This window comes from Pogona vitticeps, chromosome 3, assembly GCF_051106095.1.
Source record: "Pogona vitticeps strain Pit_001003342236 chromosome 3, PviZW2.1, whole genome shotgun sequence".
NCBI classification, from domain to species: domain Eukaryota; kingdom Metazoa; phylum Chordata; class Lepidosauria; order Squamata; family Agamidae; genus Pogona; species Pogona vitticeps.
Window position 1 is genome coordinate 172,507,691 of NC_135785.1, and position 25,404 is coordinate 172,533,094.

At 41.0% G+C, this 25,404-nt stretch overlaps 2 long non-coding RNA genes across 3 annotated transcripts; one reads left to right on the plus strand and one right to left on the minus strand.

Annotated features, from left to right (window-relative positions):
• Positions 1–368: 368 nt before the first annotated feature.
• LOC140705757 (uncharacterized) lies at positions 369–6,518 on the minus strand. Of its 2 annotated transcripts, XR_012085251.2 has the most exons (3): positions 5,666–6,518; positions 2,902–5,458; positions 369–1,272 (listed from the first exon to the last, which is right to left on the minus strand). It is a non-coding gene; the product is annotated as an uncharacterized LOC140705757 (long non-coding RNA). The 2 variants fall into 2 exon arrangements; XR_013543492.1 differs by having other exon boundaries at positions 2,902–6,518.
• On the plus strand, positions 6,515–15,687 carry LOC144588141 (uncharacterized). The gene is made up of 2 exons (XR_013543493.1): positions 6,515–12,452; positions 12,566–15,687. It is a non-coding gene; the product is annotated as an uncharacterized LOC144588141 (long non-coding RNA).
• Positions 15,688–25,404: the final 9,717 nt, after the last annotated feature.

Below are 25,404 nucleotides of genomic sequence, written 5' to 3' on the forward strand. Positions count from 1 at the left end.
TACTTCTTGTCGTTACAAAGGTAACTGTGAGGAGGTGAAGAAAGCTCCGTGAAAGAGTTCCAGGATAAAAATGTAACAGTGACCAAACCCAATTGAAAAATTATGGTGGCATAATTCCCTTGGGAAAAAAAAATTGTTTCAAATTGTCACAAGAAGGCTGTTGTGTGCAGAGTCATGTGACCTGGTAAACAAACAAATGCCTACACTCACTTCTTGTGGCAATTCACAGCTGAGATTTGCACTCATGGAGTTAGGCCAGTGGATGTCACTCACATTGATTCTGGCCAATGTTTAAATATGTAAGTATTTATTCACAGAATTTTGAAAGAGTGTACACAAATTTTATGCAGAATTTGTCCTCCATGTACTCTTTTCAGTGATTCTCATTGTTATTGCTCCTTATCTTCCTTTTTATGACCCACCTTTTTCTCTTCAGCATGTGAGACACCAACCTCTATCATTTCATCAGCAAAAACCTATGTTCTCTTTTCATTAGGGCTAAGCCAGGTGAGATGCTACTCATCCAACTGGCTGTTACTGGATGGCTTTTACTAGAAAGATAAATACCATTAATGTTTTAGCATTTAGTGGGAAAAGGATACAGTCTGATAAATGTAGAGTTAAAGGTTTGGAAGTTTTTTTTTTCTTATAGCTCACACGTTGGTGGGAATGCCACCAAGACATCACATTCCTGTTCTGAGAGATAATATGGGAAGTACTTAAGTAGGGACCAGTTTTGCGATGGAAGTAGCTGGCTGGGCTGTGTGGTAAAGAGCCAGCTACTTGCATCATGTAAGTACTATTGCCTTGTGTTCTAGAAAATGTGCCTTTGTACCTGAGCTAATCTCCCCGCCCCCGGTTCTGAAAATATATATTTGTCACCAACCGAACTGGTCACTGGATGGTGAAGGAATGACCTCTATATTTTCAGAGGTACCGTATTCATCAATAATCCCAGTGACCAGGATTCTGAGTCCTGCCACCAATGAACCATCATACATATAACTCACACTTTTCCTCTTCTTAGTTGTGCATCAAAGTGTCTATATTGGTCCACAGATAAGATTGGAGTGCGATAAATGTCTACCTGGGAGTAAGTGCTTCTCTTTCATAGAATGTGCCTCATTAATTCTGATTTCCAATATTTATAGCAAAATGAATTGTGAAATGGCATTTATTGCATCAGATTTGTAATGTGGAGCTCACAGTCAGGGGTAGGAAGAGTGGCAGAGTGGACGGTTGCCCCCAGGGCAGAATTCTCTGGATCGGACACTGCAAAGAAGGAAAATATCTGGTAAAGAAGGAAGAAAGGATTAAGCAGCCATCCAGATTCTGTTTTTCAGTCTCATCTACATCAAAATAAAATAACATTCCAGAATGGATCATACAACAGAGGCGCATGTGTAGTTTGTTCTTGAACAAATTTCTGTTGAGGTTTGCTTTTCTTAATCTGTAAATAACTTGTCTGATAAGTTAAAACTGGAAAGCCAGCCAGAAAGTGTACACATGCACGCACATACACTTGGTGGACATTTGTATCATACCAATATAAGCTCTTTGATATTCAGTTTCAAAATCAGCAAGTTCGCAGTCCTGTACATATTTACACAGAAGTGAGTACTCCTGTGCTCAGTGGGACTTAATGAATGCTTCAGGTTGCAGTCTTACTGTCAGATAAAAATGTAGTTTAGTGGTATTTTTTTTTAATTAAAGAAAGGACAGCTCATGTAGGAAACCTTTGCCTAATCAAAAGGGACAGCAAAATATGAGTTGTATAGAACTTTTAAAAACACATACTCAAAAAACACAAAATTGTGGGTGTGGGATACACAGCCTATAGCCCTACCAGTTTTTCCTTAAGCCCAGCAGGTCTGCAGTTGCAAAACAACAACAAAACAACAACAACACACTGTTCCCTGTCTCCCAGGAATATGGTCTCCCTGCTGCTCCTAACAGAAGGTAAACTGACTAGTTAATACAGTGGATATTGTGGGGTGACTGAGTGTGGTGGGTGGGAGAAGAGAATATGCACTTGTGCCCCATCAACCAAAAGGACACTGGTTAAAGCTTGAAAGGTTGTGCACTTTTTAAAAATAAGGTCAAAATAAGAATATTTTATGTATCCAAGACACAATTGGAAAAGCAGGGAAGTATACTTAGAATTATGTGCTCAGTTATGCGAATTCACACATAGAATTCTGTCATAAGTTAGGAGTGAGAGCAAGAGATAAAAACAGTGTCTAATTACAGAGTGATTTAATAGAATGGGAGTAGGGGAGATCCTCAGGGAAAAATCATCAGAAGAAACGGCATTTCATGGGATATGGTTTCTTTGGTGACTTTACCACAAAGTGGAACAATCTCCCCATTAAGAGGTTTCTGGTTTTTTAAAATTAAACAAACAATAAAAGCTCTATTATTGCATGTTTGCTAACCTGTGTGTCACTTAAACTTTCCTGAAGCTTTTGGAGTATTTAGTGTTAATCTGCACTGCACTGGCAGATTAAAGTCTCTGCTAAGCACTGACACATGTAGGCAAGACATGGCTTATGTGTCACGTCAGTGGACTGTAGAAATCTCTGCACGAAATCTTAATGAAGGCTATTAGTGATGCACTCATTCTTTGTACAGGAGCTTTATAGAGTTACACTTTGTTTCTTATAGACTATTACTAATTAACTATCTATATAGTCTCATATTTTTCAACTGATTGGCACCCCCAAAAAGTAATATCAGAAGCTCATGAAAACATAGCATCCCAGGTCAGGAGCTGATTAATCATCACCTCTTTTTAAGAAATCACTGATAACTTACTGCCTTACCTGTGTAATATAAAGCCCGGGGGGGGGGAATACATAAATTATTAGATTCTGAAATGGGCCTTTTAATGTCTCCTCTTACCTGACAATATTTGGTGTGGAACACAGCCTGTTGGGATTTAAAAAAAAATACATAGCTTTCTAATTCAAAGGAGATGAAATATTTTCTGCATCAGTTGCTCCCACAGAGTAAACCGCAGGGCAGAGTACAGGGCAGGGATGAACTAAATAGCATATATGCAGATGGTTCTTAGCCCATCATGCTGCTAATAATATTATTAGGTGCTAGCAGTACTTTGCCATTCTCAGGTGGGAATAGTAGCAGTGGGACAAAAGTGTCTGGACATGGTGGAGCAATCAAGGCCAGGCATCTGCACATGTAAAGTAGGATAGTGGTTGTTATGGGTTTTCCGGGCCGTTTGGCCGTGTTCTGAAGGTTGTTCTTCCTAACGTTTCGCCAGTCTCTGTGGCCGGCATTTTCAGAGGACAGGAGTAACACTCTGTGCTCTGCTGCAGTTTGTTTGGGAGTTGAGTATTTATGGCTGTGAGATCAGCTTTTGTCCTTTTCAGGAGATGGGTGATTATGGTGAAAGTAGGATGATTCGATAATCAAGGAAAATTAAATTAATATTCAGATCACCATTGAATGCTTACATAATTGATCCTGTGTTCTTGGATCAACTACTAATTGAATGTGGGTGGTAATGATAGCAATTCACCTGCCTCCCAGCAAGCAAGATACAAAGGCTTACTTTTTTGAGACAAGCATGTTCTATTCTTCCCTCTGGTTTCTAGCCACTAACAGTTAAGAATCTAAGATGACAAGTTGAAGAAAACACATTTCCTCCTCTTTGTACCAGAAACATTTTACATGTATGAGAACATTAGTCTTGCCTGGAAGACAAAATACAACAGTTTAAAACTCTAGCCGTTCATATAGACAAATGTGACAAAAAGTAAGAGGTTAATCCCTCTTACTTTTCTTTTTACATGCTCTGATGTTGAAGGACTACTATGAGGTACAAAATAGGGCTAGAAGTGTAACTGTGAGCCCAGGGGGGGAATTGGACGGGTCAATGCTGATTGAAGTCCTTTAAAGCTTATGCCACATTAAATCTGTTATTTGCAAGGTACCCCAATGCTTTCATGTTTTGACAAACTAACAGTCCTTAATTGGAAAATTCCAAGGGGATAGCAAAGTGCTGGAGGCAGAACAGTCGATAGAAAGGTCACAATAAAGGTGTTTTAGATTGTTCATATGACTGTGTCTGCCATGAGCTTGCACATTTACAAAATCAAAATGTACATCTACAATGTTCAAAAATTGATCTAGCACAAAATTTATACACAGAGTAAGTTTCCTAAGTAAAGATGTTGATGGAAAGGCAAGGAGGAAATTTGTACGGACTTAGGAGTAGGCATAGATTTAGAGCACCAATTTTTATTGTTACTGCATCAGAAACTTGTTGCACTTTAAGATTTGGGTTTTCATGGCATGTGAAATAGGGCTTTTTTGGCTGTTGCCCCCCCCCCAACTTTGGAATGCCCTCCCTATAGAGATCCACCTGGCTCCAACACTTTTGGTTTTTTGGCGCCAGGCAGAGACCTTTCTGTTTAGCCAGCATTTTAATTATACAGTATTCTCTAGCTGGCCAGATGAGCAGGAGGACTTATTAATATTAATGTTTTAAGAATTGTTTTAATATAGGATATTTTATATTGTCTATTTTAATGTTTTTAAGTTTTAATATTGTTGTACACTGCCCAGAAGTCACTGGTAATGGTGCGGCTAAAAAATATTGTAAACAAACAAACAAACAAACAAACAAACTTTCATGGACAAGAATGAAACCATCAGACGAACGAAGCTGGCTTTAAGCCACTGCTGTTTCTGAGACTAGAGTATAAACACACCTTGCAGGGAAATGGTGCCTTGTGTATTTAGCAAAAGGGCACAAGATGCAACCTCTGTTAAACATAGTCTATTTCATTCCTATTGTTATAATGGGGCTGTGTTTTAAGTGAGTCTAAAATGTGAGACCCCTCTTATTCAAGAGTATTCCATTTTAAAAAAATACCAGGGCTGCCAAACTACCTTTACTTTAGCATAGAAGCAGTTGTAAGTAGGGTTGCCAGGGTCAAGAACATCCTATCCTCTGAAATGCCATGGTGAAAACCTGAGACAACAGTTGGGTAAGATATAAACACAACACAAATGCAGACACTTCTGTGCTGAGCACCCTGGTGCCGGCTGAAAATAAGTGGAGATGGTGCCTGGGCTTTAAAGATACTTCACACACACAAATCAAACTTTCTTCTCTGGCAACTCTTGCCCTGAGATTTCCCACCCAGAGAAGCAGATCCCTGAGATCTACCAGGTCCATGACAGTTGGCATTCCTATATCCACAGTAAACCAATCTCCCAAGTTCTTTAGCCAACATGTTCTTCTCTTTTCTGCCTTTCTTTCCCCCATTTAGCTAAGTGTGAATGATCAGCTGTAACAATCTGTGCTTTTTGAATGTTGTTTACTTGACCAAAGTATTTCCTTCTTTGGTTGTTGTGGGTTTTTCAGGCTCTTCTATTCCTTCTTTCTTTAGTTATTCACTTCAGCAGCTCTTCCTATGTCACTCTGTTGATCCTAAATAAATAAATAAATAAATAAATAAATAAATAAATAAATAAATAAATAAATAAATAAATAAATAATGAACATCCTGTAGTAAATCCGTATTTCAAACACTTCCATCTTGCCCACGCTAAAGGCCAAAATTGTATGAATAAATCAGAAAACATGAATAAATCAGAAAGAAACCCAGGCTGGAGAAAAATGCATTGGTTAAATAACCTTGAAGACTGGTTTTGGACGATATCACCTAATTGTTTACAGAGGCAGCCCCTGACGCGCCATCCTCTGATATGAGATGAAGAGGGAGAAATACGTTTTAAAAGCCTCCATGAGGTCCAGAGTCTGAGATGGCACCATGGTCTCTGTTGCAAAATCTGTTTTGTCCTCTGTTAAAGAGTTATTAGCCACCAAAAAAAACACCAGACTCTCCCCTTAAAAAGCAGAAAACAGCAGCGGATGCTTCGTTTCCCAACGGGGGGTGCTCCTGGACTGCCAGCATGACCTTCAGGGGGCGGGCAAGGCGGGGCAGAGAGACCGCCAAGTTCTCCTCAGTCCTGCGTCCAGCCTCTGCTCGGGGTTCACGTCGGGGCTCGGCGCGGCTCTCCCTCCTCCTCCTCCTCCTCCGGGAGAAGAGACGAAGCGAAGCGCCGCTGGTGGCCGGCGTGAAGGGGGTTAAGCGGGCTGCTTCGCCTCGTCGTGCCATGAGTCATCTGTCCCTGCCAGTGGAGCCGGCCTGCTTTCCCTCACGTAGAAAGGCCTGGAGAGGTTCCTGGAACACAACAAAACCCCCGCTCGCGTCTGACGTGCGAGCGAGCAAAGCGGGATGAAAGGAAGACGCGAAAAACACCTTGGGGGGGGGGGCTCGCCCGAGCCGGGACACGGACTCTCGGGTTGAAGTCGGGACGGATCGTTCCTTGGCGTCTGGAGTTTGGCGGGAGAAATCCCCCCCCCCCCCCGAAGCAGGGCCCAACGTCTACCAGACGTCCCCTTGGCCTTCTTCTGGAATTGGGAAAGAGCAGGAATTCACTGCTCGGCCACAGAAAACAGGGCGCGCGCTGGGTGTGTGTGTGTGTGTGTGTATGTGTGTGTGTGCGCGTGTGTACGCGCGCGCGCGCGCTTGGGAATGTTACTTATTTGGCTCACGAATCCTCCAGCGAGCATGGTAGTCTAGGAAAGAATTTTTCCCAGCTCTTTTTGCATGTTTTCCTTTTAAGAATCCAGAAATCTCCAATGCAAACAGAAGGAAATGAGTGGACTTGACTAAACTTCCACAGGCGCAAGTGGTATTTAGACCTGCTGTTGACGGCAGGGCAGATAAAAATGTTCCATCCACTTAATCAGTCGGAGTACTGTAAATCTAGATGGGGGAAAAAAGTCGAAGGTGAAAGTAGTTTTTCCTTAAAATTAACATCAATCAGGAATTCAACAGGGAGAGATCACGATTAGTGTGGGCTAGAAAAACTGCACCTCCATTTCTTGCTGGCCATGCCCTTGTTAAATGCATAAGACCTTCCAATATGCAATATGAAAGCAAGGCATAGTTATAGATGCCAACTCTGCTTCTATAAGGTGATTTCAGAGTCTCACATTCCATGTTTACATAGAATGTGTCACCTACAGTACTATTGATATAGTCTGAGGGGTGGAAGAGGGTGTTTCTGTCTCTACCTTCCCTGCTGCAGTAGCAGCTGAATGTCTGTGAAGATTCTCAGTCATACAGGTGAGGTTATCTGGAAGTTGAGTCATGGCAAGTGGACTTCTTTCTCGTTAGGTTGAAACATTTCGCTACTCATCCAAGTAGCTTCTTCAGTCTGAGGAGAGTTGGTAGGAGATCCTGATATATCCTCCAGGTTGGTTTCACTTCCCCCTGCTCCTTAGATGCACAAAAGACTGGCAGTGAGGGATAATCCTACTTCTACAGTTCCTTTCCATCCATTGTCATGGGTTCTTCACAGTTAGCAGTGGTCTTTCTGGTGTATAATTCTGATCTTTCTGGGGGTGGATGAAAAGGCAGTGTGTATGGCCATACATGTGCATATAGAAAAATTGCTCACTCAACAGAGGTGGAGGCCTTAGATACAGTCCGTCTCCTATCATACTGCCCTTTCATGCCTCCCCAGAAAGATCAATGGATGAAGGGGACAGAGGGAAGCTCTTTTCCCTCTCATGCAATACCAGAACCAGGGGACATCCATTCCAATTGAGTGTTGGGAGAGTGAGAACAGACAAAAGAAAATATTTCTTTACCCAGCATGTTGTTAGTTTGTGGAACTCCTTGCCACTAGATGTGGTGATGGCATCTGGCCTTGATGCCTTGAAAAAAGGGGATTGGACAGATTTCTGGAGGTAAAGTCCCATCTCAGGTTATAAACCATGATGGGGATGTATAATCTCCAGGCTTAAAATGAAGGTACCTCAGAATGCCAGGTGCAGGGGAAGGCGTATCAGGAGACAGGTATCTAGTTGTCTCATGTGCTCCCAGAGGCATCTGGTAGGGCCACTGTGAGATACAGGTAGCTGGGCCAGATGAGCCCTTCGCCTGATCCAGCAGGGTTCTTCTTATGTTCTTACGACCACACACCAGAAAGGCCACTGTTCAAGACTCTTAACTCTGTCCATGCTGAGGTCTAAATCTGCTGGGACAAGGACTGGCTGATCAGTTCAAGTCGATATGTGAAATCCAGCTTTTGCTCCAAACCTGACTCCACTGTCCTTCCTGCAAAAAGACTTTTGCCTCCCCACTTGCTTTCTGTTAGCAACATATATCTACTTCCAAATACTGTACTATTACTAATATTTTTTTTTAAAAAAAAACCCATGTTGGAGCATTTTCTTTATCATACATCTCTCTCTGCCCTTGTTATCCCTCCCTTCCATATATCTTTGCTTCTATCTTGCCACCCAGAGTAAACTATCTGTCTAGATGGGTGGGGTATAAATCTAATAAAATAAATAAATACCTTCCTTTACACATTCTTCCCTTTTTGGTGTACACTATTGTGTGAGAGAGAGAGACAGGGCGGTTGGCTCCCTGTTGGTATACGGTGCACTCGCTCCATAGAAGTGAAGGGTTATAAAACACTAAGTTCATCCTTAGAGATGAGAGTTTCAACAGTTTGGATTCTCTCATCAAAATACACAAAGATTGTTAATTACTGTATGAAGGAAAAGACCAACAACTGATGCGGGGAGGGCTCAATGAATAGGACAGAAATAAAACGGGACAGAAGAAGGCCAAGTTGCTAAGACAGGAGGAGGGAAGTTATCTTCAAAAGAAGAACCTAAAACGGAGGAAGGGGGGAGCCTCTAGTAGAGGCTAAACCAAGACCAGGTATAAAAGAGTAGAGCCAGCCTTGGGAAGTACGGTACCTGAGGGTTGGGAATGGGTGATCAAAGTAGACCCCTGGTCAGGAGAGTTGGTCAGACTGATGTTCCTGTCAGGGGAGGTGGAACTACAAAGACATCATCGACTCTCCCGGGGAGAGTGGGAAAGAAGAGAATGGAGAAGGTTGGAGGGAGAGAAGAAACAACTGAGTTAGGGAAGGCAACCCAAGGCAGGATGACCTGCTCCCCAGACAGAGGAGAGGAGATGCCAGTCAGGCAGGCTGGGGAAACAGGAGCTGGGCACCCCAGAGGGAATTGGTCTCGGCACCATTGTTGTAGCCAGTGCTCTCTGCAAACACATCCCCTGGAGCTGAAGGAGGAGGCTCATGGGCCAGTCTATCCCTTCTGAGACAAGAGAACTGGAAGGCATTGGAGTATGTGGTTGATCCTGTTAAGCAGGAAGAGTTAAATGTTGGTCCCTTTGAAGTTGTAGTGGGCAAGACACCTGTTGTGTCCAATAAATGACACTGTGTCCACCAGAAAAGCTGAACCTTATCACAGCTATACTGTCACTTTTCCCCAGCCTTGTTTCTGTGTTTCTTCTGCCTTATTTCTACATCCAATTGTTAACTGAAAATAGACTAGGTCCACTGAATCGATAGAAACTTAGTAAGTTAATGCTTATGTGAGTTCTACTGATTAATTGGGTCTGCTTTACTTGGATCCAACAATTGGATTTAGACCTTTGGCTCCCTTCCCACTCAACTTCTCAGCTCTCAGTGGGTGTTGCTTCTGTCCCCTAGTTTCTGCCAACTTTTTCAGTCCCCCTCCCTCCCTGCCAAACTGACTTTCTAATAGGCATGTGCAGTGTCTTTGGACAAATGTGCAAAAGTGGACCAAATTAGGGATATGTGTTTGATTTTCAGGCAGCTACAGAGCAAAGCAAAGAGTCACTTAGCTACAACACAATGAATCCTTTGTATTGTTACTCTGGGTACTAGTGCACATAGGAACAAGGGAAGGAGCACTTCAAGAAGGGGTAAGGGGAACTGAGTGACCCTAGGGATTAGACCTTACCTATGCAAGACCTAGGAACTGGAGGGAGCCAGTCAATAAAGGCACAGCTAATTTGTCCATTCGTGGTCCAAGCACATGTGGAATCCACATGTAAGCAGGTGCACGCCAAATGACCAGCATCTAGTTAATTTTTGGCACCTTGCCACTGCAATTTACACAATATCACTTAGTGTAGATACCATGTCCCTGAAACTGATGACCCTGCATAACATCTTCCCCAGGTCACAGCTGTTTGTGTTTCTCCCTGCTTCATGGGATTCTTTTAAAAAAAAAAGAAATTTGGGCATACACAGATAATGTCATTGACCAAGAGATGGAATGGATGAAGATGTCTCCAAGGTAGGTAGGCCTGAATCTGTATGTTCTTTATCCAGATTCAGAAGAGAATGGGGGCTTACTTCTTTAAGTTCCATATGATTTTTTTTTAACACTCTGTCATCTGCAGTGTCATTCTTAGAAGTTAGAATGATCATAGACATTGATTCAGCACAGCAGAAAAGATATCACAGGCCCTGCCTTCTTTCCTCCCACCCAAAGCATTTTCCATAATACCTCTTGAGCTGAAAAATGTAGATGCATTGTGTTTATCTATCAAACACATGAGAGGGCTCTTACCTATCACAACTTGATAATACTGAGCAGAGAGATTTATTTGGTCAGATTAATTTTCAGTAGGAATGGGCATGGCCAAAAAAAAATTATTTGCTTAGTTTTGGGTTATTTTGGATGGTGCCTTTTTCATTTTCATGGGCCTTTTTGTGTTCTGGTCCTTTTGTTTCACACACACACACAAAAACGACTGCCTCTTTTGGATCATTTCATTTTTCTCAGTTTGTGTTGTCTGCTACTAGTCTAATAAAGTCCTAAAATATGTAAGAACTACGTCAAAAAAGTAGAGGCAAAGCAACAAATTGTCACCAGACCTGTGCTGGCACTCACACAATTCAGCACCACAAAGTCTACCCTCCAGTTCCACTCACCCCAGAAGCAAACAAAACATTTCCAAAAATATATAATAATACACACATTTGACAGAATAAACACATAATTAACCAAATACTTTATTTAAAAAAACAGATAAACAGGGAAAACACTCCCCACAAACAGCCACTTCTGCCAAATAAAAAATAAAAATAAAAAAGCAAACAAAGACAAAAATACAACCAACCTGCCCAAAATGAAACAGGGAGATTCCCCCCCCCCCCACTCCATCACTTGATGCCTTCTCTTCTCTTCTTTTTCACAGGCAGCAGCAGGCAGGCCAGGTAGTTAGCAAAAATAATTTAGAAAAGGAAGGGGCCAAAGAGGGTAAAAAAAAAATCCCCAAAGAAATTGGTGGGTGGATGCAGAGAAGTGTCCCAAGGAGGTATCCTGGCCCAGGAAGGATGCCTTACAAGAGCTGCATATATATATAGAAAAAAAGGGGGGTGGGGAAGGATCCAAGATGGAAACACAGAGGCAGACAGAAGAATCCAAGAGGGAGGACTCTGGAAGATCACCCACCCACAAGGAATGATAGAAGCAAAGATGTCAGGTCAGAGAGTCAGATGCCTGAACATCCTCCTAAAAACCCTATGGAACCTTAATATAGATCTCTAGGGAGACATCAGAAGCCTGTGTTTGTCATAGCTGCCGTTTATCCCATTTAAGGTTAATTCCATAATGAAATCAGACAATCATTTCCAATCACATCCACATTTTTCTGGCTGTCAAGGTATAAGTCTTTTTATTGTTACAATGATTCCAGGAAACTTCAGGAAAGCTTAATCTGTTGTGTGGAAACTCACAAAAATTCAACAACAATAATATATACCTTTTATAATTATTACTGGCTGCATCCTGTTTTATTGTGGTGTAGATTTAAATTATTCTGTGTGCTGCCTTTTGGGAAGAGCATCCCCCCTAAAATGTAGCTTATAAATAATTAAATAATCAAAAATAATCTAAATGGGAAAGAACTAGCTTACATCAGTGCTGAAACATACCATAACTTCTCACATTTAGCTCATATAAAGTAAAAAGGAAGTGCTAGGACTTCTGAGTAAATTTAGTTGAGGTTGCACTGTTAGACTCTCCAAATATATTTCTGTGGTCTTGTCGCTTTAAGACTGAGAAGAGAAACAGAAATTAAACAAGTAAAGCTTCTGCTGTCGATGTATTTGAACATTGTATTTGTGACACAGCTGTGAAAGCCACTAGAGACCTGTCAGTAAAAAAACCCAAACCTTTGTTCCTTTTTGTATTGTTGGTATTATTACTTTAATATTGTCTTGTGACTTTGCCATTCTAAAGAACTAGGATACTGGGAACAGCTGAACCAAATTAATCCAAATCAAAATGCACACATCTACGTACCAATTTTGTCCTATGAGTTAAATTATAGAAATGGCTCTTTATTAGCTAAGTGTAAAAAAGCTGGAGTTTAACACTTGAGCTGCAGAGGAGGTTTCCTGAATCATGAGGGAGAACATTTTGAGCCATGTGAAACATCTTGAATTACCACCACTTGATGAACATTTCTTTCTTAATTAAGAAGAATGGGAATAACCGGTGCCCTGTGCAGGGAGAGGTGGAGGAGGACTGCTTGTTTTTTCCACGTGAAAAGGTAAGATGATATAGACCTGTGATGAGGCATAAGTGTTTATGTCCTTCGTACTATAGATTCATGTAATTCTGCATAAGATGCTTCTGATTAATGGCTGTTTCTTTCTCTTTCAGGGAACAAAGGCAAACTTGCCCCAAATATGCATCTGTGTACATCTGCTATTTTCAGTGAATGATAACTCTACAGTAAATAATTTATTCTGTACTGTACTAAGAATGTTTATATGAAGCAATGGGCAAACCACACTGTGTGCTAAGTAGGAATAATTTAAGGCACTGCATGGATTATACCTGTTATGTATTTGCATTTATGGGGAGGTACTGGTTTGTTTTGACTTCTATGGCTTTGCCTTTGTTAGGCAGTGGTTCCCAGATGTCCTTGGACTAAAACTCCCAGAAGTCTTCAACGCTAGCTGTGCTGGTCACGATTTTTGGGAGCTGTAGTCCAAGAACATCTAGGGACTTAAGATGGGGAACCACTGCTCTAAGGAATACTGCCTAAATCCAATTGTTAGTACTAATTAGAATAGACCTGTTAAATCAATAGAGACTTAGTAAATCAACACTTATGTAAGGTCCATTCATTCAATGGGTCTACGTAGCTGGAACTCACAATTGGATTTAGGCAATACAAGCCCCCCGAAACAGATCCTTTAGAAGGCATACAATCTTTTTCAGAACCAGGAAAGTGCAATTCATCTAGCAGAATAACTGATCCAATAATCATCCTGTGGCTATGGAATAATAAAGCATTAGGTGTTTCTCCACTTACAAGAAATTCTATGGAGTTTCATAGCCAGTGGTAGAATTCAGTAAGTTAATGACTGAGGGCCCAACTACACATTGGTTAAACTCCAGCAGTAAGCTACAACTAGAGTAGAACTTACAGAGGAGTAAAATCCCCACTGATTCACTAGGCCTATTCTAGTTGTGACTTACTACTGGATTTCAGCTAGTATGTTTAACATACATAATGATGTAAATAGTAAAATGGCGAGAGGGGGAGGGAGGATTTTTGTTTGGCCAATGGTGGCCCAGATCCCTCTGTAGCTTTCTGCATTGCATAATATGCATTGCATATTCTTCCATTTCCCTGACTGCCTGTCAGCATCTGGGCGCACGATCAGGAAAACGCTAGGCACGCAGTGGGAAAGACTGGGAAACAATTTACGTCACATGCAATTGCCCTAGTACAACCATGAAGTGCAATAGCGTTTTGACTAGCACACTTAAAAACCCTCTATCCATGGCATAGTTTCATTTATAGCCTCTTTATACAGTCATTCACTTCTGTTTAAAGTAGAACAAATGAACAGACACAACAAGCAGGGTGAGATGTGGCCCTTCAGATGCTGCTGTACTGCTGAACTCTAGTCATATAGCCAAAGATGAGGAATGGTTAATACCATCTGGATGACTTTTTTTTTTTGCATACCTTTGATTTAATGTGACACACAATTTTGACCCTTACTCCTCAAAGATCTTATTAAGGCTAGATAGTGCTATTTAGGAAGACCAGCATCAGACAGGGCAACCTGTCTGACTGGGTATGTGTCGCTTGAGGAAGAAAAATGTCCCTCTCCAGGAACCCATGGGAAGAATTAGGCCTGGGGGCCTGGAAGTCTTCCTTCCCTGCCACTATAGTACAACTGGAAAGTGTCCATCAGTTCCACTTTATCATGGCTGAAGGTGAAAAGTATTGGCCTAAATGCAGCATCATACTAACGGAGTGGATGTTGCTGCTATTATAGTTGTGTCAAACCATACCATTACACAAGCGGGCATGCAACTGTTACTGCAAAGATTGCTTTTCTACCTGTACTATTCATTAACATGAACATCTCACTGCTCACTAAGTTCAGTTTATTTATAAACAAGTTGAATAACACCAGTTCCAGATCTAAACATTGAGAGGATCCATACCTTAATTGCATTCACTGCAAAAACTATCCACATTCTCCTACCTGGTTTCCTATACTTCAGACGCTAAATAAGCCATTAGTTGACACATTTTCTTATCCCATGTTTACCAAAGAGCCACAGTGAGGAAATATATTGGAAATCCAAGAATATACAGTAATGCCTGTTGAGCCAACCTCATCCACATGCTTGTTGATGTTCTGGTCATGCCACTTCCATCCAGCCTGTCTTAACTCATGGGAAAGGAATTTGGAAACAAAATCAATTTGTACCATGAAGAGTGTTAAATAATTTTCATGATTTCAAAAGGCTTGTAACAAATACAGGTCAACAAGTCACTATGATTTGCTTCATGACTTGAGTGAATGAAATGGCTCACGTCTACACGTGCATGGTGGATAATAGACAATAAGAACTATGGGAGGTGAAAGAGCATCCTTACAAATTAAAATGACTTGTGTGTCCTCTAATTGATAATTATACTGAGACTACATTAGTAGTTTAGATCTGTCACCTCTTTTTTCATCCAGAAATGTCTCTTATCAGAGGTCAGGCCCAGACATGTAACAACAATGAAAATACCCATCACTCAGACTCAGGAAAAAGATGTCTAAAAAGGCACTGTGGGCATTGATTGGTCAAGTCTATTAATTAGTCAGTTTAAAGTTCCCTTCCTGAGGATTGCCTAGTCTCAAGAGAAATATACTGTATGAAGCAGATTTGTTTTGTCTGTACCTAGATAATGATGAAAGGGCAAGGTGGCCTGAAATCTATGCCTGGGAGAGGTTTACTTTTCCTTGGAAAGTTGTTTCAGTGAATTACAATGACATCCATGTTAACTTTAGATAGCAAATGGTTTGTTAGTTTATTTTTCTTCTACAAGACATTGACTGTTGTTTCTTTATATGAGTCTGCAGCTGGAATTGATTTGGAGGTCTATACTTAGGCTGGACAGCTCAATGAATTAGGCATCTGGCTGTCATGCCAGGGGTTGGGACTTCCATTCCCCACTGTACATCTCAGAAAAACCAGCCTGCATGGCCTTGGGCAAGCTGCACAGTTCCAGGATGCTTCCAAAAAACAAAGGAGGTAGTAAACCACTTCTGAGTAATCTGTAGCTAGAAAATCCTGAAATGCTGTTCCTAATATTGCCGGGTTTTTTTGTAGCTCTGATAGTGTGCTTTCTGAGACCTGAAACTGCTTATAGTACTGTGTGAAATTTCTTAATATTGTTCCCAAAGCCTCAGTGACTAAAGGGACCACTGAAGTGTGTTTCTTCCAGAGGCGAGATGTTTCGATTGCCAGATCTCTGTACTTTGTTAGTTTTACCAATTCTTTATTTTCAACTTTAGCACCCCCTGGAATTGCAATGTCAATGATCTTGACTTTTCTTCATTCTATTACTACTATATCTAGTGTGTTATGTTCAAGATGTCTGTCTGTTTGGATCAATAACAACAACAACAACAACAACTACTACTACTACGACTACGACGACTACTACTATTATTATTATTATTATTATTATTATTATTATTATTATTATTATTATTATTATTATTATTATTATTATTATTATTATTATTGCTGCTGCTGCTGCTGCTGCTGCTGCTGCTGCTGCTGTAAATACCAAACAAGTCAATCAAAAATTATAAAAACATTATATAAAAGATACAAGTTTTAACCAAAAGCCTAAGTATCTGTTACATATCAGTGCAGTATGTATGCTGTTCTTAATATTACCATTTTTTTCTAGCTCTGATGGTGTTATTTCTGAGATCTGCAACTGCTCATAATATGGGGAACAACGAAGTGTTTTTCCCTTTACTACTACTACTACTACTACTACTACTACTGCTGCTGCTACTGCTACTGCTACTGCTACTGCTACTGCTACTGCTACCACCACCACCACCAAGACTAGAATGTGGCTTTACTTGTACACCAAACTACTTAGAAGGAACACTCTAATGTGGTTGGTAAGTAGTTCAAGGCAACCTCTGAGTGCAGGGATAACTATGCACCACTTATCAAACATTAGTGAAACACTGGCTTGGGTTTTAAGGCCCCCAGTATGGTGGATAGAGTGGGACTATGGCTCAGGAGACCTGGGTTCAAATCCCCACTCTGCCACGGGAACTCACTGGGATGGTTGTAATGGTAAAGCTCAGTGGCTAAAGTCTCTTGATGATCCAAAGGGTCCCTTCCAGCTCTGCAGTTTAAAGGTGGTGTTTGTTGTTACCTTGCATACATTGAAAACCTTATTATGGTTACTGTAAGTCCAATGTGACTTGGTGGTGCATAACATAAGAAGGGGAAAATAGTAACATGCACTATTCTAACATATCCACAAGAGGTCACTGCAAGCATTAGCAATGGATACCTCAGGCTATGAACCCAACTGCTGCAGAATCACTTTTTATCTTTTAACTGAAGGCTGACAGAGAATCATTTTCCAAAAGCAATTTCTTTAACAGGAACCTAGATCTCTCCTGCCTCATAACTCTGAAATAGTGTATAAAGGTTCTTAGTTTTTGCATGGAAAACATGTTCAGGCAGACCAATGTCCCTCCCTGTACATTGACCTTTGTGGAAAGAGACGTTTTAATTAAAAGGATTTATAAAGGCATGCTTGTGGCTCAGCTGGTTGCCACTAAGAAAAGGCATGTGTGTAAAGGGTCACAGCAAACCATATTGTGCTCTCTAACCGAAAGTGATGTCTTGGAAGGATCATTCTGGAGCCAACACTCAGCTTTTGGGAAATAAACTACCAAAGATAATGGCGTTGAAATGTGTCTGGTGTCTGTTTATGTGGACACTTTGTAAAGTCTTAAAGATGCAGTTAATTTTTAACAGATGGGAATGCTAGAGGTCTTCACAGAAAATCTATCACTGTAATAAATACATTTGAGTGACTTAAGATGGATGAATTCAGTTTATATTTCAATGCACTTACGATTTGCTTACGTAGATCCCTGGCTATGAGCTGACGTTAGAGGTGATGGGAGCTGAGGGCCAGAAACGTCGGAAGAGCCACCCTGGCTCACCCCCAGTGCAGCTGTTTAGATATGAGAGGAGCCGGGGCGTCAGGGTGATTTTCTTGTTAAAGTCAGTCTCAAATCTGTTTTGATGTGTATGCAGTTCTGAAGACATTAGCATTAGTGAGGACTCAAGTAATGGCATTATGTAAGCACCTAGAAACAGAAGTCTCATGAATAATGAACTCGACAATATGCCCTGCAATAACTAAATGCATGGCAGTGTTTTAAGCAGCTTTGCCACTTGTTAATTGCACCCCATCTAAGCTTCTTAGAAGCAACCCCTTATTCATTTACATATTGTAAACTGAGTGCATACATATGTCAAGGAATATTGACATCTTGGTTCAGATAAAGATAACCAACCTGTTAGCCCTTCTGTTCATAGTAGATTTCAGAATGCTTGTGTGACTTTTAAAATCTGGTAAGTGACCTATTGAATGGGTGCGGACATTTGCTGCAGTTTACCTGGAGCAGCCATCTTTCCTGATACAGTAATTGCTAGGTATCTTTGAAGCCTTAAGCATTGTTCTTAAGAAAATGCACCCAGTTAGTGTCACCATAAGAAAACCCCCAAAATATTAATTGGATCTAGTGGGAGGGGTGGCATACTTGAGCCATAGTGGACTTGAGTCATGGTGGTATCTGGTGGCCCATTCTCCAAGACAAGGAGAGGAAGAGCGTTTCCCTTTCCTGTGTCAAAGTGAGGAACAGACCACAGGTTATTCTGACCAAACAAAAAGGTAAGATGCGCGTATGACAATATCTTACACTATGTCGGCTTTGGAGTGTTAGATTCTGACAACCAGAAGTCAGTTTTTTGTTTGAGACAGAATAATCTCTCTGCAGCCACTAAATATTTTCTTTGAAATCATCCTGACAAGCAAACACGTCTCAAATTGTGCATCACAGTAAATTTCAAAAGCAAATAGAAAATATGTTTGAGCATATTTTAATCAACACATTAATTTATATCGCATGGGGAAATACCTTTCAAAATAAAAGATGGCAGACTATGCTAGCATCTGGTCCTACTGCACTGAACTCTAGAAACTGATGTAAGAAGAAGCATATCTACTGTATATCCTGTCTGTCAGCAGAGAATGCCTCTGCAAAAGAGGTTCAGATTAAAACCATGACTCTTTATGAAAGAAAAAAAATATTTAAAAATAATATACAAGGAGAAATTCACAATTACTCAAGCAAAACATTTACCCCAGACTGAAGGAGGTTTAAATTAACTGCAAAAAATTAGATTACAAGAAACAGAAATCTTGTGTTTAATTCACCTCAGGACCCAGCTATGGCAACTGGCATGTGTTGAGGATCTATCCTTTTGTCCTTGTCTATATTCTCTATCCTTTTACTGTAGTTTGATCCTAAACATCCCGACATAGATTAGGCATCCTTCAGTCTCGAGAGTCTATGGTAACGTGCTCTGAGTAGATTTAGAAATCGGAAGAGGCAGAGGAAGAAAGGCTGAAGATTTCATGCCAGCAAGAGAAACTGAAGGGAAGTTGTAGTGCTGGGCTGAAAAATTCAAAAGAGAGAGAATCCAGACCCTTAATGGCAGTCTTAAAGAGACATACATGATCACAATATTAGTGTATCATGATGAATTTGAGGTAACATTGATTAGGCATCCTTCAGTCTTGAGAGACTATGGTAACGTGCTCTGTATGGAGAACTTGGAACAGCATCTAGTGTGGCTCAGAAGGCCAATTTGAGAGTGACAATCCCTCCCTTCCACATTGAAGACAAATACAATCTGTCCCCTGTCCAGCTCCCTGATTTTGCTGGTTTGGGGTCTGCCTCTTTGCCTCGGCCTGCTGGACAAATGTCTCTTCAAATTGGGAGAGGCCATGCTGCACCGCCTGCCTCCAGGCTGAATGCTCAGATGTCAAAGTTTCTCATCCGTTGAGGTCCATTCCTAAGGCATTCAGATCTCCTTGTATCGCAGATGTGGTCTCCCCCTGGGGCGCTTTCCCTGCACTATAGGATATCTTTTGGAATTCAACCATCAGCTGATGGTCAGATCCCAGCATAGAAGTAAATCAATTCAATATACTTTCCAAGCATATAGCAATTGCCCACTGGTATTACATAGGGCAAAAGATGCATTCTTTAAAATCTTCGGATCATAAGAACCTACTGGGGCACTTGGTCATCTAACTGGATTGCAATATCTGTCATTCACCTGCCCTCCATATCTACCCATACAACCTCTTTACTTACTTATTTAATATAGATTACCTTTGGTTCAAGGTGTCCCAAAATGATATTTAATTTTTTTCTACAAAGAAAATTAAAAACCATTCATCACTAAAACCATTAGAATCCAACGAAATACATATACAACACAGTAGGCAAAGAGACTAACAAAACAGTAGGACAAAAACTGGAGTAGGCAAATATGGAACAAGCAAACCAACAGCAAGAAAAAAAAAGTTTGACCATGAGAGTTACAAACAAAACCTTGCATTGAGTGAGTTCCCCATTTGTTGAGGTCCATTCCTAAGGTCTTCTGATCCTGCTTGCACATATCCTTGTATCGCAGCTGTGGTCTCCCTCTGGGGCGCTTTCCCTGCACTAATTCTCCATACAGGAGATCTTTTGGAATCCAGCCATCAGCCATTGGTAACAACAGTTGCTGAATCAAAGCTAAAGCAGTAGTTTGGTGAAGCAGTTCACCATATACAGTATTGAAGAATTCAGTAACCCACTCAGAGACAGACTTATCTAAGTTCTACTAGAGAGTGAAGGGGTGGGGATGGAGGATATGTAGCAATTGAATAACAATTGGCTGAATAATTCTTATTATATAAATAATTCTTATTATAGTTGATCTGTTAGAATGTGTAGCAACCTTTAGTAGTTGTAAGTCATGTATATAATGGTATCAGTTAGGTTAACCATATACATAAGCCTTAATTGTAAATTTGTTACTAATGTTTGATATTAAGAAGAAAACTGTTCACATTATCTACAATAGAGGCCTGGAGCTTACAACTCTTATTTTGATTCTTGTGTAGAGGTGGACATGCAAGGATATGACCCTTAGCTTAATTTCAAAACCCTTTTAAGACCAACCTGTTCAGATTCTGGTAATTATCTTTTCTATTTAGCAAGTGAAATAGTGCTGATTAACAAGACATGTAAGCATTTGAATCAGTCCTGTGACAGCTTAGCACTTTAGCACTGCAGTGGTAAATTAGAAGGAAAATATTTTTTAATAAAATGCATTTTACAAATTTAATTGCACTTGTGATCTTACAGGAGGCAAAAGAAGTAAGTTGTACTCCCACACTGTGCATCATCAAGGATGTCCTATGGACATGCCCAACAACTGCCCCAGAGGTGGAGGTGACACACAAACCAAAAGCAAGGCAAAATAGAATAACTGGAATAACTACAAAGAAACACAAGCCCTATCACCTGATTAAAATATACAGCATGCTCACACCAAAGGATAATAACTACTCATGATTAACACTAATGTTGTGTAGTCAACAGTATGAATCTCGAAAGAAACAGGGAGAAACATGGCACAAACAGCTGACCATCTAGTTATACCCAGAAAGAGAAAAGGAGAAGGGATCACCTTACCAGCTATTAGCTTGACACTGCAGGAAGGGAAGAGGACATTGCCCTGCCATCTCACATGGCTCTGGGTATGTAAGATACTCTAGCGCTCCCCTAAAAAGCCACTTGCTGCAAAATTTCGATAGTGGTGCTGCAGAACAGGACATCCAGAAGAAATGTGCTCCTTCAGAGCATCTGGAGGACTTATTGCAGCCTTCTCCAGGATTTTTCTGATCCCTGAACTAGACTCTGGGAATGTGGCTGTCAACAAAAGAAATATGCCCTCTCTTGTTTTAGGAAGAAACTTGCTGATCACTTGAGGAGATTTGAACTCTGGAGTCACCTTTATGTGGCAGATTTAGGAGCTTATGATTTTTCTTAAATGCAATTTAGAAAGCTTTCTCAGCAGGGTTTTGAAACTTCTCCCCTCTTTCTTCAGCTTCCAGTTCCAGTTCTGGTAAAGAAAATTTGATTTATCTGCTACTGCACAGTTCCAAAAAGTCTGTGGCGTTCTACAGGCCATTCCAATTCAGCATTTAAAACTTGTTCTTATATGTGTCTGCAAGAACAAATATTGCAACAGAGTAATGAAATGACGGATAATTAACATATCCAGTGCCAAATTGGTATTGCCACACAGAATTTTAAATAAAAACTATTCAGGAACTGTACAGCCTTGGTGGTAGTCGTGTTTTTCTAAAGTACTGTTGACGTGGCATGGTTTTCACAGTATAACAATGATCCTTCCATGATCTTTTCAAAACTGAGGCCACAGGAACTTCTTCAGCCCACAGCAAGAGTCCTTTATGTTTCTACTAATGTCTTGGTTCTCAGACAAGCTAAACGATGTTGGTGACCTGAATAGCAATCAGGCCAGGGTCTGTGCTGACTGTTTTCAAGAGCTATGGATGTTAATATCTCCTGGGAATAGCTTTTTCTCAGATAACGCAAAGAACAGTAGTGCACACACAACTCCTTTCCATGTTGCAAGGGGTGATTGGCACCAAGGATTTGGAGAATCTGTGTCTTGTGTCTTATGTCTTCTCTCCTGCCCACCCCTTTTAACATACAAACCATAAGCACCCCATGTTCAGGAAAGGGACCATAACTGGACAACTAGACCTTCCAAGAGATGGGTGAAGCCCTCACTTTGGCTGGCACAGCACAAGGGGTACAGAACCGAACTCTCGCATGACCACTCCAGACGACGTAAATGATAACCACAAACATACGATCCCTATGACACCGTTCTAATCCAAATGGCAGGCAGATATACAAAGTGCAAGAATGATTCTCCTGGAAGCCTTTTGGAAACACTAATTAACTTGAAAACAGTACTCCTTGTTTTAAGGTGAATTGCAGAGGGGGGTATGTTTTGAGATCATGTACTACTGAAATTTGTCAGCAGTGATGGCAGGAGGTGCAAGCTTCAGTGAGTTTAGATGAGGAGCAGTGTGGTTAGTCCAGCATACATTTCCCTACGCTGACCTACCAGATGGCTCTGGAAAGCCTGCAGGCGGAACAGGAGAGCTCTATTGAAAAGGTCAGCTGATGCAAATCAAGACTGAAAAAGTTTATATTTGCTTTGAATACTTCCTACCATACATTGTGAGAGTAAGTCAGCTAGATCATTCAGGGAGTAGTGTAGTGTGTAACTTTGGGGAAACTGCACAATCTCCAAGTGCCCCAAGAAGAAGAGAATGGTAACCACTTCTAAGTACTAGAAAACCCTGGAAAAGCTCCCCATAAGTTTTTATTATTATTATTACACCAAAACTCTATGAAATTTAACCTCCCTCTCTCTCTCATTCTGTCCCCTGAACTGATTTTCTCCTAACTTATTCCTTAAAATTGCTTGGAATAGCATCACTGATTCAGAAAAATAAGTGATATTGTCCAGTGGCTGAGATGGAAAAGAAATCTGGACATCTCTGTGCGATAAGTATGCTAATGAGTGCAGTAAGGGAAGGGTGCAATTTAAATCCCTACACTGCTGCTTCTGCTCTAGTGGATATTACAGCATGGCATTTCCAGTCTGCAGCATACTCAGTAACATTCAGCGGCAACTGTAGTAACTCTTTCCCTCAACCTCTTGTCCCCTAACGTAATAGGAAAAAATAGGGAAAGGGTGTAATGGCCTTATATTCTCTGTACACAAAGTTGTGGAGATGTCAGAAGGTATTAAGAAGCCACTCAGATAGTTTAGTGTAGGGCAGTTAAGCCTGAAATTGGCCACTTGGTCTTCAATGCATGAAGGTTGAGACATTTATACGTTGATACATACTGAAGAGACCAAATTGCTAACATGCGCTGGATTATGGAGAAAGCCAGAGAGTTTCATAAAAACATCTACGTCTGCTTCATTGACTATGCAAAACCCTTTGACTGTGTGGACCACAGCAAACTATGGCAAGTTCTTAAAGCAATGGGAGTGCCTGACCACCTTATCTATCTCCTGAGAAACCTATGTGCGGGACAGGAAGCAACTGTTAGAACTGGATATGGAACAACTGATTGGTTCAAAATTGGGAAAGGAATACGACAAGGCTGTATATTGTCCCTCTGCTTAATTAACTTGTATGCAGAATACATCATGCAAAAGGCTGGGCTGGAGGAATCCCAAACCGGATTTAAGATTGCTGGCAGAAATATCAACAACCTCAGATATGCAGATGACACCACTCTGATGGCAGAAAGTGAGGAGGAATTAAAGAACCTCTTAATGAGGGTGAAATAGGAGAGTGCGAAAAATGGTCTGAAGCTCAACATCAAAAAAACTAAGATCATGGACACTGGTCCCGTCACCTCCTGGCAAATAGAAGAGGGCAAATATGGAGGCAGTGACAGATTTTACCTTTTTGGGCTCTATGATCACTGCAGATGGGGACAGCAGCCACGAAATTAAAAGACTCCTGCTTCTTAGGACGAAAGCAATGACAAACCTCGACAGCATCTTCAAAAGCAGAGACATCACCTTGCCGACAAAGGTCTGCATAGTCAAAGCTATGGTTTTTCCTGTCGTGATGTATGGAAGTGAGAGCCGGACCATAAAGAAAGCTGACCGCTGAAGAATTGATGCTATTGAATTGTGGTGTTGGAGGAGACTCTTGAGAGTCCCCTGGACTGCAAGGAGAACAAACCTATCCATTTTGAAGGAAATCAAGCCTGAGTGCTCATTAAAGGACAGATCCTGAAGCTGAAGCTCCAATACTTTGGCCATCTCACGAGAAGAGAAGACTCCCTAGAAAAGACCCTGATGTTGGGAAAGTGTGAGAGGAGAGGAGAAGGGGACGACAGAGGACAAAAATGGATGGATAGTGTCATCTAAGCTACCAACATGAATTTGACCCAACTCTGGGAGGCAGTGGAAAACAGGAAGGCCTGGCGTGCTCTATTCCATGGGGTCACGAAGAATCAGACATGACTTAACAACTAAACAACAACAACAACATACTGAAGATTTGTTGAAGTGCATCTTAGAGAACAATGTTTTTCCAGCTTATCTGTTCATTTGTATCATGCCTTTCCTCTCATGTGCTTAAAACAGTGGGGTGCATGTTCTTCCTCTCAATTTCATCCTCAGAATGATTCAGGAGCAGAAACATTAGACCGTCTACAACCAGAACAGAGATTTTTAAACTGATACGAGAGTCTAAGTGGCTGCAGATTCTGCCAACTCTGAGATTATGTAAATTAGTTTGCTTTGTTGGGTGCTTGACCTTTATTTGTTTGTTTGTTTGTTTGTTTGTTTACAAGATTTTTTTAGCCACGCCATTACCAATGGTCTCTGAGCGGCATACAACAATATTAAAACTTAAAAACCATTAATGACCTTAAAAACATTAAAACCTTTAGATTTTAAGTACAGTATTTCTTTGGAGTCTGCTTTCACAAAGAGAAAAGACCACCTCTGCCTCCTGTCTAAATCATTAATGTGCTTTCAGCTCTAGTTATGGGCTTCCTCTGTTTCTGACCCTAGACAGAGAACTGATAACAAACTCAGAACTTACCGAGGATTAGAACGTGGATCTCACTTCTCACAGTTTGGCACTGTAACCACGACACCATGCTAGCACTATATCCTAGGTGAGCAGGAATGTGGTGAATGTGTATTTGTCTTTTAAAGTTCTGTACGTGTTCCAAGTAAGTGTAGATTTTAAAAAGGGATTTGTGTACACCTTAGCATAGTATGCTCTTTATGTGCACGGTCAGGTGGACAAATCATATGCCAGATACAACATAGTGGGGGCACCAAGGACATAATAGTCTCTTTGGGGGTTATTGTCAATGAATTATCCATTCTGCTGGCTGGATAATACAATGAACTGATGGGTGTTTATTTCTCCCTTGTGGCAGATGGGAGAAGAGATTGCCTGTATAGCCTTGAGCAAGCAGTACTGTTCAGACTGCCAC